The sequence below is a fragment of the Cibotium barometz genome, chromosome 43 (assembly GCF_041138505.1).
Source record: "Cibotium barometz isolate CiBa-2024 chromosome 43, ASM4113850v1, whole genome shotgun sequence".
In the NCBI taxonomy this organism is placed as follows: Eukaryota; Viridiplantae; Streptophyta; class Polypodiopsida; order Cyatheales; family Cibotiaceae; genus Cibotium; species Cibotium barometz.
In genome coordinates, this window is record NC_141088.1 from 48320952 (window position 1) to 48329158 (window position 8207).

The window sequence follows — 8207 nt, forward strand, 5'->3', positions numbered from 1 at the left end:
TGCTAGAAGAATGTGGGGGAGAGGGTGAGCCCTTGCAAAAGAACACACACGAATAGACAAGCACACGAGAGATATTGATTCTTCTATTCTCTTCTTTTCTCTACAACATAGCATAAAGATAAGAGTACATGCTATAAGGAAAAGTAATCTCATATAACATACAAAGATCGGTCCATAGTGTGAATCCAACTAATATACCAAAGTGGGAGTCACTTACCCTATAAACCATTGGTTACATAATATCACCCAAAATCTCACCAACCATGCCAATGGCATAAGTGCAGAGCTATCATCCTAGCGTACCACCCATATCCACACTAGTTAAGCTCGATATCTTAACACTTCCCCTCGAGTTCAACTGCATACCCTGCACTCCAAGTAAGCTCTTGAACCTTTGAACCTTCTTTGCACCCAATATCTTCGTGAAATGCCAGCTCTATGACCCTATGTATTTGACATACACCAAATGAAAGCTCTACACTTACGCTAGTGGCATGGTTTGTGAGATTATGAGTGATATGCTGCCAGTGGTTTATAGGCTATTGTTAATCCAATTCTAGGTTTTACAAGAGCTACCGCCAGTATCTTACATCAAGGAGTCACGGTAGATACACCAAACGGTCATACATTCAAGATATCAAGCAATAGTGTCCAAAGCTACAACTTGGACGGGCGCCCGTAAATGATGTGACGGAGTATTTATGACGATTTCTGCTTCAAGAGCGTGTGGTAGCAAGTTAGGATGAAGTCCTAAGTGATGTACTCCATGGATATATTATGAGAGTAGTCATTGTAATAGCATTAGGCCTCTTATGAGCCTAAAGTTTCTGGTCGGCCATAGTGTAAGTGAGTGTGAACACTTATGGCCATAGTTTAAGTGAGTGTGAACACTTATGGCCATGTATATAAGTGACTTTCTCTCATAATATAGGAGACTCTCCCATTGTACAGTTGAGTCTTGCTCTTGCTAATCTCTCTCCCTAATGCATGCTAGTGAGTGTGTGTGAGTGAAGTGAGGTGAGAGGAGGGACGAGGACCTGTAGTAGTGCAACGCGACAGTGTGACAACATTCGCGGGAGACGCGGTGGAATTGCTTCTCAAGGAGTTGTAGAGCTTGGAGACCTCGAGGGTTACGAGCTCGGCCATTGGAAAGATCCTCACACGACAGTTGTGGTTCACCAGGTAAGCTCTTTTTGGATGTGTTTCAAGGAGGGTTAGGGTGAGCCATAACATTTTTGGCGCCGTTGTTGCTGGGGAGCCATCCCTTGGCTTTTTTCATCGTTTTGTCTCTAATATACGCATAACCCATTGCCCATTATCTTGATTAGTGGTTTTCCATGAAAAAGATGTGGATTTGATGGTGATTTGTGTGAGATTTGGTGTAGAATAACTCTCTTTTTTGTTTTTGAAAAGAATGCTTTTTGCTTAATTTTTAGATTAATTTGCTGTTTTTGTTATTGTTTTTATAGTTTTTTGAAAAGAATGCTTTTTGCTTAATTTTTAGATTAATTTGCTGTTTTTGTTATTGTTTTTATAGTTTTTCATGTTCTTAGGACTTACAAATAGTTTGTATTAGGCTTAGTTTGCATCCATTGCATCAAACAATGGAAGAGAATGCATTTCTTAGTGAATGTTAGCTTTCTTTAGTTTAAACATAGAATCTAAGATCATTAATTCTAGTTAATTGTGTGTTTTTGGTTGAAATTGTTTGGATTAGAGTGTTAACAAGCATTAAGGGAGTAGCTTAATCTTTCAAAAAAATCTTAAACCATAAAAAAATCTTTGATTTTGACTAATTTCTCTTAATAGACTGATTTTTATCGTTAAAGGTGATTAATCTTGATCAAGAGGCTAAAAATTTAAAAAATATGTTAATTGGGATCTAAATTGATCATTTGAGTAGTCAAAATTAGAGTTTTTGAATGTTTTGAGAGCATCTAGATGCATCAAAACACCTAATCACATCAAATTTTCGATCAATTAGAGAAATTTGACTCTCTTTACTTGATTTTATCTTAAAAAGAAGATTATAATTAAGAGTCTAATTAATCTCTTAATTTAAATTAATTTATACAATTGTTATTGCACATAGATTAGTTTTTTCTTGCTCTATCCAATGGTGTGTTCAATTGTGTGAATTAATTAAGAATAAGTGGTTAATTAGAGTCCTTGATTAGTATAAAAGAGAAAAAGATTAGTGAAAGAATTAATTTTTGATTAATCTTTGATCACCTTTTTATATAACTCATTAAGGCTAATGAGCATTCAATGAGAAGATGCTCATGAGTTGTCAATTTGTCCATTTTGGGAGTCATTTATGAAGGGTGTAAGGTGTGTCATTAAAGGGTTGACTTTTTTGATTCTACTTACCTTTTTTGGAAAAATACCCATATTCCTTTCATTTTAAATTCAAAAAATATTTTTTTCAATAAAGAAAATTCATATTTCCCACTAGACTCCAAAAAAAAAAGAAAAAATAATAATTTTCACGTAAAGTCCAGTTCATGCGTGAAGAGTTTTTCACAGCGTGAAACAGTTCACGCGATCAAAAAATAAAAAAAAGTAAAAAATAATAGTAATCGAAATTTAATTCCCACGTGAAGTCCAGTTCACACGTGAAGAGTTTTTCACAGTGTGAAACAGAACTTCACGTGGTAAAAAATAAAAAAATAAATCAAAATTTAATTTCCACGTGAAGTCCGATTCACGCATCGTGAAGAGTGTTTCACGAAGTTCATGCGGCAAAAATAAAAAAAATCAAAAATCAAAATTTAATTTCACGTGAAGTCTGGTTCACGCGTGAAGAGTGTTTTACGACGTGAAATAGAAGTTCACGCGGTAAAAAATAAATAAATAAATAAATAATTTGGCCACGGTGTCCTTGAATGTGCTTACACGCTTATAAGCCAAGGCACGACAAACAATCATTAAGAATGCAAAAGATAATACCTCAACAACATAGGTAGAAGAACATGCTTTAAAACAGAACCAAAAGAAAACAAAACCTTCTAAACCCAAGAAAAACAAAGGACAACAAAAAACCAAGGTCGAAGTAAAAGACATGGAAAAGGAGTCTATAGAGGACATAAACCCAAAACGGGACATAAACACAAAAGAGCCAAAACCTATACATGATGCAGATGCATCCACCTCTCAAAGACTACCACACAAACTTCAACACCCATATGTACGACACAAGATACAAAAACCCAAAAGAAAACTCGATCCCATCGCATGGGTAAACATAGTGAAGAACTGACAAACCAAAGGAAGTCAGAAAATGAAACAAGTTCTAGTACATCACTAAGTGAGAATGAGACAAGATTTTACTCTTCTCTCGGTACACTACATAGACCAATCAAGAAACTAGAATCTACCCAACCACCCCAAATGCATAATAATGATCACATGACATATGCAGAACGCAACAAAAAATCTCAAGAGTGCATGCTTAGCATGGTTGGATGTCTTGCAAGGTCGCCGATTGTGATTGAGGCTCATAATACCAAACCTAAACCAGCAAGCAACCAAGATACAAAACCTAGAGGAGTACCGCTTTCCCTTTCAAGAGGAAGACATACTCTCTACAGAAGAGTCAATTAACACAGACTATACAAACTATAGGCTTGAGAAAGCACGTAAGGAATTCGATAATTCCCTTATTACAAGATTAAAACAATCTCTCAAAACCTCAATGCTCTTCTCTGAGACGATAAAGCCAAAATCACATCAACACTTGCACCTTTCATGGCTCAACCTAAGTTATACAAGGACATAACGAACTACATAAACCAGGAATGTCAGGATTCACAAGTTTCCAAATAGCCCTCATTAAGAATTGTTAGAGAGCCAAGTGTGCCATTGTACGCATTGGGTACTTTTGAAAAAGTTGAGACCCAAACAGAGGATGAAAGTGAATGGGAATATGAAACAGACGCAGGATCTGAAGCTAAAACACTGACTAAAACACCTATGGTTCCTTTGGAAGATTCTATCATGATATAGTTAGATTTCTCTACATGCAATGATGTTCAACGCAAGCGCGCATTGATTAGCCCTTGAGCAAGTCATAACATTATGTGACAAATAGACACTTGGGTGTCATTGGGACAACTTGAACTCACCCCAACAGGCAATAGTCTTGCAAAAGGAACCACTGAACAAAACATTGAAGTTCTAGGTTACTTTAGATACACTGCTCGAACAATCGATGGCGATATGGAATTTACATTGTATGTCACCCTAGATTCCCTTAAGTATGATGTCATCATTGGCGAACCTTGGATAAGTGAATCGTTGTATTCACTAGATGAATCCATGCAAACAGTCACCTTGAACACTTCTGCATGCAATGTAGAAGTGTTCAAGGTACCATTGCTATTACAGGAGGAAGAAACCTTGCAGGAGCCGGAACTTCCAACATATCTTACGGAAAAGATTCCTAGGATTTTGGTTGGATTGGAAATTTCAAATGAAATCACCACAGCTCAAGCACAGCTTTATCCAAAACGAGAACACAATCTCATGACCCTCGAGCTATGGGATTTGTTGGGTCAACCAACACTCACGGCACATCTTGAAAGGATTACCTTTACACAAGACTTGAACATGCCATGTTTGGGGTACTTTGAACAAACAATAAATATTGAAACTAACCCCCCACTTGCAAATTTTTTGCGGTTGAGTATGTGTTGGAAGAAGCAGATTTGATCTTGGGGGCATAAATGAACTGTTGCTGCCCAAGCACCACTGTGCTTTGCTAGCAATAGAGTCATCATGATGGTCAACGATAAAAAATTGACAATACCATACAGCGAGGAAGAGGATCCAACTTTAATGGATATCTATGATGCTGAACGTAAAAGAATGCAAGCCTCTTCCACAAAAGCCCCTCTACACCATGACCTACCATCTACGTCAACGACCGACTCCGATAAAGCCTCTACTCTATCAACCCCATCCTCACCTATGAAGTTCGATGCACCAAAACATCACAATCAGCAGCTATTCCTGAGGAATTTCCTAGAGCCCAACCATCTATCTCTAAAAGGGAACTCAAAGGAAAGGCCCCGGCTCCTATGCATCTTCATCAACAAACCTCATCAAGGGAGACAACCACATGCTCAAAGGTCTTGTCATCTCGCGGACAGCCACTCAACAAGAGACTCTAACCTCATCATCAACAATGCCAATGGGTCTGAAACCTACAGCCTCAACGCCAACCAATGTCAAGGAGGGTCCCAAACCTTCCACATCATCCCAAAAGAAAACTACACCACGACAACCACAATCAAGATACCTTAATAGTATAAAATGTGGGTGGAGAAGCAACTACTTAAAGCTCAAGGCTACTATGAAGGTGCCAATCACATTTGGGTGCCTCGACAGTCAAATCCTCTTCCTCAACGAAGCACTCAAAAGCCAAGGAAGAACAAAAGTACTCCACAACACCATCCACAAAAGCCTATGCGAGTTCCATTAAGAACTCCACCAATGCAACAAGTGTGGGTACCAAAAACATTGCTGCAAGAACAAGGGTACTACCAAATAAATACCAAAGCTTGGGTCCCCAAGAACATCACAAAGTACATCGCACAAAGAAGAAAGCCTCAACACCAATCACATCGGCAACCAAATTACAGTGTTCATGAAAGATGGGTGCCTGTGCATGTACTTTAACAATAAGGATACTATGATGGTAGTTCCATCATATGTTCGCCAAAATCAAACAATGTGAAGAAAACCTCACCGACTTCAACCCCAACAACTTCACCTATAGTTCGACAAGAATGGAGGCCCAAGAAACAACAAGAAAATCCCTCAGCCACTCTCGTGCATCCAGCACCAACACAAGAGCTTGTCTATTCAAGCAAACAATCAGCAGTCTTCCCTACTGCCTCGACATCATTTTAGCAACAAATTCAAAATCAAATACGGAGACTTAAGAGCACATCAAGAACAAAATAACAATGCTCTTGTCACCCCTATGGAAATGATAAATGGTCCATCCTAAGCAAGTGCAAACAGAGTTGGTCAGTCTCTGCAGATTCACGTCATGACTTTCACGTCTTAGATCTTCACGTCTGCAACTTCACGTCATGACTTTCATGTTTGCTATTTTACGTCATGACTTTCACACCTAGTCCTTCACGCCTCAGTGTTTCACGTCTTAGTAGTTCACGTAGAGAGAAAAAAAACGAGGTCAAAATTTACAAAATCAAGGAGTTCCATCTCACGGCTTAAGAACCTGCACTTTCACGAAAGTCTCATCATGGATTAAGCCATATCAAACAATAGCCACAAAATATTTGCTAAGCTTATTGCTTACTATTTTTTTGGCTAAATTAATGTAGTAACTGCTCCATGAGTACATATCCATACTCATGCACTGGAGAACATTTGCACCAAAGCCTCACAATTGATAACTTTCAGGTACATCTCTGGATGGGGGGCCATGGTGGTCAATAGTACGACCCATCGCTTGGAATTTCCCTTCAAGTTACAAAACTCTCCAAATGACACCATTATCTTCACAAATCAATGATCTTCAATCCTTAGTGAATATATCTATATTAGCCTCACAAGTCGACGTAATTCTTTCAATCCTCACCAACAAGTGGCTACTTCAACACAAAGCACTTCAATAAGAGTCTATATGACTCAATTCTTGTAATTCATAAAAATCTACTTCTAAGAGCATTTAAATATACATAAAAACATAAAAATCACATGGGCAGAAGAAGACAGGATCAGGTCCTACTCAACAACATTTGACAAGAATCCTACCACACAAAGAGACATCATCACAAGCCAATTACTTCAAATGATGAATGTCGCTTCAATGAACCAAATGAGGAATTGAGAATCACCATCTCGTTCGGATGATTAAGTCTACGTTTCTCTGAATCCTTCTCTCTCTTCTCTCCAATTATTAACACCTCTTAGTGTCCCCACTAACAAAAATCACATGTAGCCTTGCCGATGATTGCCAAAACAAAGTGAGCCAAAAAAAAAAGGACGCTCACACAAATATAAAAATGCAGTCATTCCCAAAAAATATCCCACCCCGTTAGGAATTCCCAATACACCACTAACCTCTTCATTCATTAACTATCTCTTCTTATTCCTTCCGGAGGAACACAGACCATTGAACGTCATTCAACATCAAAGCCATCGACAAAGCTTGTTCATTCTCCCCACACAAAGGTCTTCAACACGATCACGAGGACGCAATCGTCAGGGGAGAATGTTAATCCAGTTCTAGGATTAACAAGAGCTACTGCCCATTATCTTACATCAAGGAGTCACGGTAGATACACCAAAGGGTCATACATTCAAGATATGAAGCAATAGTGTCCAAAGCTACAACTTGGACGGGTGCCCGTAATGGTGTGACGGAGTATTTATGGCGATTTTTGCTTCAAGAGCGTGTGGTAGCAAGTTAGGATGAAGTCCTAAGTGATGTACTTCATGGATATATTATGAGAGTAGTCATTGTAATAGCATTAGGCCTCTTATGAGCCTAAAGTGTCCGCGGCGGCTGGCCATAGTTTAAGTGATTGTGAACACTTATGGCCATGTATATAAGTGAATTTCTCTCATAATATAGGAGACTCTCCCATTGTGCAATTGAGTCTTGCTCTTGCTAATCTCTCTCCCTAATGCATGCAAGTGAGAGTTTGTGAGGGAGAAGGTTCTAATATTCATACTAGTTGGCCTTATTTATATACACTTATATACCTTAATAGTGTACATATATCCTTAAAACACTTGGTATATTCGAATTGTGTTCTTTTCAATGATATTATTATAAATGAAGATATATATATATATATATATATATATACACACACACACGCACACACACACATATATGTATGTATGTATGTATGTATTATGTATGTATATGTGTGTGTGTGTGTGTTTAGATATATATGTATGTATGTATACATACATACATACATATATGTATTTGTATATATAGTGCGTGTGTGTGTGTGTGTGTGTGTGTGTGTGTGTGTGTGTGTGTGTGTACATATGTACATGTGTATGAATGTATGTATACATATATACATAAATACATACATATGTACACACACACATGTACATACATACATACATACATACATACATACATACATACATACATACATATATATATATATATATATATATATATATATATATATATATATATGTGTGTGTGT